Source organism: Plecotus auritus, assembly GCF_963455305.1.
Source record: "Plecotus auritus genome assembly, chromosome: 4".
Taxonomy (NCBI): Eukaryota; Metazoa; Chordata; class Mammalia; order Chiroptera; family Vespertilionidae; genus Plecotus; species Plecotus auritus.
The window spans coordinates 161,740,765-161,749,061 of NC_137775.1; positions in this window are offsets into that span (position 1 = coordinate 161,740,765).

The following is an 8,297-nucleotide window of genomic DNA, read 5'->3' on the forward strand; positions in this document are numbered from 1 at the left end:
TAACTATAGATTGTAATTGTCATCGTTGTCACATAAAATGTGCTATTATTAAGTTCAGGCTGAATTTTATTGCTGGGAATGCTCATAAATTGAGCGGTCAGTCATTTAAATTACCAAGTAGCAAGCTTTGTGCCTTGCTCTAAAACTACTTTCTAAGACAATGTATTTGACTTTGGACCTCCAGAAACTAATTACATTTTTTGAACAGACGTTAGACAGGCTGTAACCTATAAGTGAGGATATTCTGACGGGCATGCCCTGTATGCTTATGATTGTTCATAGGAATCATACATTTTTATTTCCAATATTTTTAGTTATAGGAGCAAGAAAGAAAGGAGTGGATGTAAAATGACATATGAGTGAGAGAGATCATTTGAAAACATACTTATTGCTTTCTCGCAAGATGCTTGCCTTCCAGAGGTGATGTTGATAAAAAATTAATGAGTCCAGGGTGAAAATTATGATGGACTTGTTGTTCATGTCTCAGAGGATGATTGTGGGAGAGAAATCTGCGGGAGTAGCAGGAGAAGAGGAATCAGCTAGCAATGTTTAGCAAAAGTTTAATAATGACTAATAGGATGTTTAATGACTCCATTTATTCTTATTTCAGTTTCTTTGTATATTTAAAATCATGATAGTTAAAAAATAACATGTATTAAAATAAATTTATGTTAAATACTATGCTAGGTACTCTGATATTAAAAGCATTGATGAGACATATGACCTGGTCTCTGGTATGTTTAATTCTATTTACATTTTTTCCATTTGAAGCTTAAAAATAATACAATTTTAAACTAAAAAATATAGAAATACAGGGGGGAAAAATACCCATACCCTCTTCATATTGGTACCTCTACTATTGCTATCTTAAGGCATTTATGCTATATAATAATGAATTTTTTAGTTGTAGTAAGTCTTATACAACGTTAAGTTCTGTACTTTGTTCTCTGCATATTTTCTATGATTTCCTATAATTACATAATATTCTGTAGATGATCACATAGCTGTCTAGTTCACTCTTATCATTCATGTCTCAAATAAAATATTACCTTCCCAGACCATTCAATCGATTTTAGCCCACTTTCTCTCCCAAATTTCAATCATATTACCCTTCACAGAATTATTATATCCAAAGCAATTATTCTTATAGTAAATAATTTTGCATATTAATTTTTTCATTTCACTTCTGTCTTTTCTCTATTAAAATATGACAACAAGGGCTTATGTGCCTTATTCACTACTGTATGCTCAGCCTATAAAACAGGGCCTGTAAATAAATATAGATTGACTGAATAAAGAAAAGTGCACTGTAGCATTCTTCCTTTGATAGACATAATTTATTTTCATTTTTATAGTATTATAATGTATGCATCTAGGGTTACCTTCCATGAATATTAACAGATTTCAGATTTTAAAAATAAAATATTATAAAAAGCATAGAAAATAATTCCAAATGTTAGGTAATACCTCAAAGAGTCTGAACTTTAAACCTTTAAACCTTTTATATATATATATACACACACACTAGAGGCCCAGTGCACAAAATTCATGCCTGGGTAGGCGATTAGGGCTGATCTATGGGGTGACTGGCGGGGTGATCAGGGCCCCCGCTCACACCCGCCTTGGCCTGGTGCTGCTTGCTTGCTGGCCCTGCACCCCGCCGCTACTGCAGGTTAGGACCTGCAGGCTGGGGGCAGCTCCTGTGTTGACTGTCTTCCCCCTGGTGGTCAGTGCGCATCATAGTGACCAGTTGTTCTGCTGGTCATTTCACTGTTCAGTCGATTTGCATATTAGGGTTTTATATATATATACTAGAGGCCCGGTGCATGAAAATTCATGCACTGGAGGGGGACGTCCCTCAGCCCGGCCTGCCCCCTCTCACAGTCCAGGAGCCCTCAGGGGTGAGAGGTGACCTGACGATCAGGGGAAGGCGACACCCCACCACACTTCTGCTGCTGCCACTGCCGGCAGCACAAGCCTCGGCCGGCCCTGGTTACCTGAGCCTCTGGCAGCCCTGGGTGGCAGGGCAGCCACCATCCAAGGCTTGCCTGTGCCTTGGGCCAGCCCTGGGCAGCTGGGGGTCTGAGGGGACTGGGGGACTCCAGAGGTAGGCGCACAGAGCACCTGGGCCTGCCTTGGTGTGGGCCCCGCCTTGCCGCATGTCTGCCACCCTGGCGGAGCTGAAGGGACTGGACACTGCCTTCTTGTGGCTGTGGGTGCCACCATCTTTGAGGACATGGCAGTCAATTAGCATATTCCATCCTTATTGGCTGTGGGTGCTGCCATCTTTGAGGGCGGGGCAGTCATTTGCATATTCTGTCCTTATTGGCTGTGGGTGTTGCCATCTTTGAGGGTGGGGCAGTTAGCATATTCCCTCCTTATTGGCTGTGGGTCAATTAGCATATTCCCTCTTTATTAGATAGGACAGTGGTCGGCAAACTCATTAGTCAACAGAGCCAAATATCAACAGTACAACAATTGAAATTTCTTTTGAGAGCCAAATTTTTTAAACTTAAACTTCTTCTAACGCCACTTCTTCAAAATAGACTCGCCCAGGCCATGGTATTTTGTGGGAGAGCCACACTCAAGGGGCCAAAGAGCCACATGTGGCTAGTGAGCCGCAGTTTGCCAATCACAGAGATAGGAGATAGATGATAGATAGATAGATAGATAGATAGATAGATAGATAGATAGATAGATAGATAGATAGATGATAGATAGATAGATGATAGGTAGATAGATAGATTTCATCTTATTTTTTAGAAGGCTTGGCCAAATTCCAGCAGCCTTATGTTTGCATCCACTTTTGTCATAGTTTCACTTCTGTGTATTACAATTTTAGGAAAGTTCCTATTAAATTAATGCTCAAAACTGTTATATCCAAACTTGTTTGTTTTACTTGTCTTTGATTTTTAGCAGGTTTGTATTTTTAATTTCTTTAGTATTATTGTTAAATAGTATATTCTCTTTTGTACATTTGTGGTCATTTCTCTATTTTGTTTGAACATTTTTCTTTTTAATATGAGCTCTCTATGCTTTAACCCTTTGAGCTGACAAGTTTTGATCTATTCAATTAAATCCTTATTTAGAAAGGTGATGTGTTTTGAGTTTAAATGGTGCAACAAGCAATGAGGTAGCATCCTTTAATACCCCTGACATGACATGGTGAATGAGATAACAATTATAGCCCCCACTCCTGAGCACCTGTTAATTAGGTATGTCAGATCGTGTTGTCAGTGCTTTTAGGACTTCGTTCTCACAACAAAGCTGCAAAGTTGGTAGTATATCCCTATTTAAAGATGTGAAACTGAGGCTAAATGAGATCAAATAACATGCCCTTGGTAACACAGTTATTAAATACTAGTGGCCCAATGCACAAAATTCGTGCACATTAAAAGGGAAGAGACCTAGACCCAGCTGGCCCCACCCCCATCAAGCCCTGCCAGGCAGGGACACAGCATCAAGTCCCCTCCCACCCACGTGCGCCTCGCTGCGCACGCAGCCCCATCCACCCATGCCTGCAGTGCACGCAGCCTCCTGCTGATCGGTCATTACGGCATGAGGGCATCACAACCATTAGCATATTAGCTCTTTATTACATAGGATGTTGGAGCCATGATTTTACTAAAATCTGTTTTCTCCCACATTCTGTGCACTCTCTGCTCTGCTAGGATATCACCTTTGAGATGGACATGTAGATAACTAGTAGGGCAAAGTAATGCAATGTCACTGAGGAAGATGCTAGAAATGAAACTATTTGAAAACATTGATGATATTAAAATGCACATTTTTCAATTTATTTGAATTAAGTCAACATCTTATATAATAAACAAACACATTAACCTCTTCCTTTGTTTAATATGCAAGTGCTAAATTTGTAATACCGTGATTTAAATTGTTAACTAAAATACAGTCATACACTGCAACATGATGGGGATACATTCTCAGAAATGCGTTGTTAGGCGATTTGATCATCTGTGGAACATCATAGAGTGCACCCACACAAACCTAGATGGTATCACCTCCTACTGTAATTGTGCCTGCTATATACTTTTGCAAGACTGAAAGCTCAGTAAGTTTGTTTATACCAGCATCACCACAAACACAGGAGTAATCCTGGTGTAAGCCCGAACATTTGGCTTTTCTTTTTGTAATGCAAGAGCTTGGCTTACGCTTTGATTGTGGAGGCATCCCTTTGAAGGAAGGCTTTCTCAAATAAACACACTGCCAGGCACAGAACTAGATAAGGATCCAGGCCCCTCCCCTTAGGAGGCTCCTTTTTTTTAGGGATCTTGGTCACTATCAATAATGGACCATTTGGGCTACTTATTTTGTTCTCTCCCCACACTTTAAATTCTTCCTTCTATGTTTTAAATTTATCAATAAAGCCTGCCAAACCCCAGTACCCACCCTCAAACACAATGAAAGTTGGACCTCATGCTTTGTGCTCTCCCTCTCTCTCTACCAGAAACCTCACTGCTTGCCTCCAGGGCCTGTAAGTAATAAATTTTATTTTTTCCTCCAAATTTCCTAATGGTTATCGCTAAAGGGTGTCTTGCAATCATAGTAAGAACCATAAAGGTCATTCCAGTTGTAACCTTGGTTTGGAAAGTGGGAATGCCTGTGGGAAGCTCACAGGCCCAGTTGAGTGTCCCCAGGCCTTTCTAGTTAATAGCATTACTATCAATAGACCAAGACCTTCACAAAACGGTAATGTGTTGCTCTAAACTTACTACAGCTATGATGTTATTAGGGGACAGGGATTTTTCAATTCCATTCAATCCTATGGGATCACCATCGTAAATGTCCATCCTTGAACGAAATGTCATCATGCAGTGCATGACTATACTTTAGTCTTGTTTGTTATACAAAATATTAAAGAATGCTTTTAAAGACCTACTAAAATATGCCTTGCTTTTATTGTTTGGACATATGGAGTCTGTACAATATTTATTTTCACTAAAGTTTGCATATTTTAATAGACGATGTGAAAACTGTTTTTTCTAGGACATATTGACAATCAAGATTTTGGCTTCAGAACTCCCAATGGGATTTACTTACATTCTCACATTCTGTTCCTGAATAAATCAATTTAGAGGGAATATGATTTTCTTATATTGGCAGCATGGAATTGTTTGAACATCTCTGGGTATTAACATTACTGTGATAAACAAATACTAATTAAAGACTCACATGGCATAATTCCTACTTTTTAAGACATAAAATCACATCATTGCACAGAAGGTATGACATAGGGAACAGAGAAAGTAACTTATTTGATCTGAAGACACCAAAGAAAAAATGTCTTTGACAAACTCTTCTTGTAGGTTTCTCTGGAAATCTTTTATATATACACACACACACACACACACACACACACACACACACACACACACTAGAGCCCCAGTGCACTCAATCTCGGGAGAGGGGGCGTCCCTCAGCCCGGCCTGCACCCTTTAGCATTCCGGGAGCCCTCGGGGGATGTCTGACTGAGGGCTTAGGTCCGCTCCCCATGGGATCAGTCCTAAGCCGTAGTTGGACATCCTTACCGCTGCCGCAGAGGCGGAAGGAGAGGGTCCCACCATCTCCACGGTGGTCTGTAAGCCGTCAGCCTGGCTCGTGACTGAGCAGTGCTCCCCCTGTGGGAGCACACTGGCCACCAGGGGCAGGTCCTATGTTGAGCGTCTGCCCCCTGGTGGTCAGTGCGTGTCATAGTGTCCGGTTGTTCTGCCGTTCAGTTGATTTGCATATTACCCTTCTATTATATAGGAGATATTATATAGCAGAAATTCTCCCCTCTGCTTCTCCAGCAGTAAGTAAAACATAAAATTCTATGATGTCTATATATATATAGACATCATAGAATTTTATGTTTTACTTACTGCTGGAGAAGCAGAGGGGAGAATTTCTCAGGATAGCTGAACTGAAAATCTCTTCCCACATTCTTTGTAGCCTCCATATACTCCTATGTGTATATGGAGGGTGGTGAGCATCTGATCAGAGAAGTACAGAATTAAGGAGATGATGATTGTCTTCCTCACATCCTATAGGGATCTCTCTTTTTATAACCTGAATTAATAAATGGTTATCATAATCCAGAAAAATATAGGAAAGGAAATTGCATAAATTATCTATTGGCTGCAACTTAGAGGTCTTTCTTTGAACTGATCTTTTGTGCTGTTTCTGAAAAATGATGCAATAGTGCTTGTATTTTGGTAAATTTTTTAAACTGCCCTTTTCATCTCTCCTTTTTTCTTGGGTGCCTAAATACCGTAATTTCTTTAAATTTGCATATGTGGTTGACTTTATTTCTATCAAATGTGTGAATTGATATAGAAATATTAGTTTACTTTTACAAAATGTGTCAATATTCTGGAAATCAAGTGTGCTGGGATGTGATGCTAAAGTGAACTATCTTATTCAAGCATTAAGCTGAGCATCAGATAATGTGGATTTTGATGCCAATTATATCACTACTAGAGGCTGGGTGCACGAAATTCGTGCACAGGGGAGGGGGTGTCCCTCAGCCCAGCCTGAACCCTCTCCAATCCAGGACTGCTGGTTCCCAACTGCTCGCCTGCCTGCCTTCCTGATTGCCCCTAACTGCTTCTGCCTGCCAGCCTGATCACCTCTAACCACTCCCCTGCCAGCCTGATTGATGCCTAACTGCTCCCCTGCCAGCCTGTTTTCCCCTAACTGCCCTCCCCTGCAGGCCTGGTCACCCCTAACTGCCCTCCCCTCCAGGCCTGGTCCCCCCCAACTGCTCTCCCCTGCAGGCCTGGGTCCCTCCCAACCATCTTTCCCTGCAGGCCTGGTCACCCCCAACGTCCCTCCTCTGCCAGCTTGGTCACCCCTAACTGCCCTCCCCTGCAGGCTTGATCGCCCCCAACTGCCCTCCCTTGCTGGCCATCTTGTGGTGGCCATCTTGTGTCTAAATGGGGGAAGGATCTTTGACCACATGGGAGCAGCCATCTTGTGTGTTGGAGTGATGGTCAATCTGCATATTACTCTTTTATTAGATAGGATAGAGGCCTGGTGCACTGGTGGGGGCCAGCTGGTTTGCCCTGAAGGGTGTCCTGGATCAGGATGGGGGTTCCCTTGGGGTGTGGGGCAGCCTGGGTGAGGTGCCTGTGGTGGTTTGCAGGCCTGCCACGCCCCCTGGTGACCCAAGCAGAGGCCCTGGTATCTGGGGTTTATTTATCTTCTGCAATTGAAACTTTGTAGCCTGGAGCAGAACCAAGCCTTCTGCTTGCTCCGTGGCGGCAGCCATTTTTGGGGGGATTTATGTATCTTCTAAAATTGAAACTTTGTAGCCTTAAGCGGAGGCCTGGGCCGGTCAGGGTGTGCAGAAAGCTTGGCTTCCTCCATCACTGGGGGCAACCCTAGCCTCCTGCTCTTTCCATCTCTGTGGCAGCCACCATTTCTATTTGGGTTTATGTATCTCCTATCATTGAAACTTTGTAGCCTTGAGTGGAGGCCTAGGCTGGCAAGGGCAGGTGGAAAGCTTGGCTTCCTCCATTGCCGGGGAAACCCAAGCCTCCCTCCTGCTCTCTGTGGCTGTAGCCATCTTGTTTGGGTTTATTTGCATATTCGCTCCTGATTGGCTGGTGGGCGTGGCTTGTGGGTGTGGCGGAGTGATGGTTAATTTGCATATTACTCTTTTATTATATAGGATATTAGATAAAGAAGTTGACCTTTCTGAGTCTTCATTTCCTTATCTATGAAAGTTGTATGTTAAACTAGGTGATAAAAAATTATCACAGGAGTTTCAATTTCTGTGACTCCATTGCTTTCCTTTGAGGGTAAATGTGGAAACTAAACCCTGTATTCTATAAGGAACAGTCATCTTATGTTTGCATAACACAATTCCTTTGACTTTTCACAGAAGTTTTATCTGCATTAGCTCTTTGCATCAATACCATAGAGCAGTGGTCGGTAAACTCATTAGTCAACAGAGCCAAATATCAACAGTACAACGATTGAAATTTCTTTTGAGAGCCAAATTTTTTAAACTTAAACTTCTTCTAATGCCACTTCTTCAAAATAGACTCGCCCAGGCCGTGGTATTTTGTGGAAGAGCCACACTCAAGGGGCCAAAGAGCCGCATGTGGCTCGCGAGCCACAGTTTGCCGACCACGGCCATAGAGCAGTACGCAAGGTAGGGAAGTATTATTATTCATAGGACAAAAAAAGTGCAGAAACTGAGATCAATTATATGACCAATCCAAGGCCACACATAAGTTACAACCAGAGCTGAATGCCCTGGGTACTATAATAAAGGTTTGCCAAGTTATTAA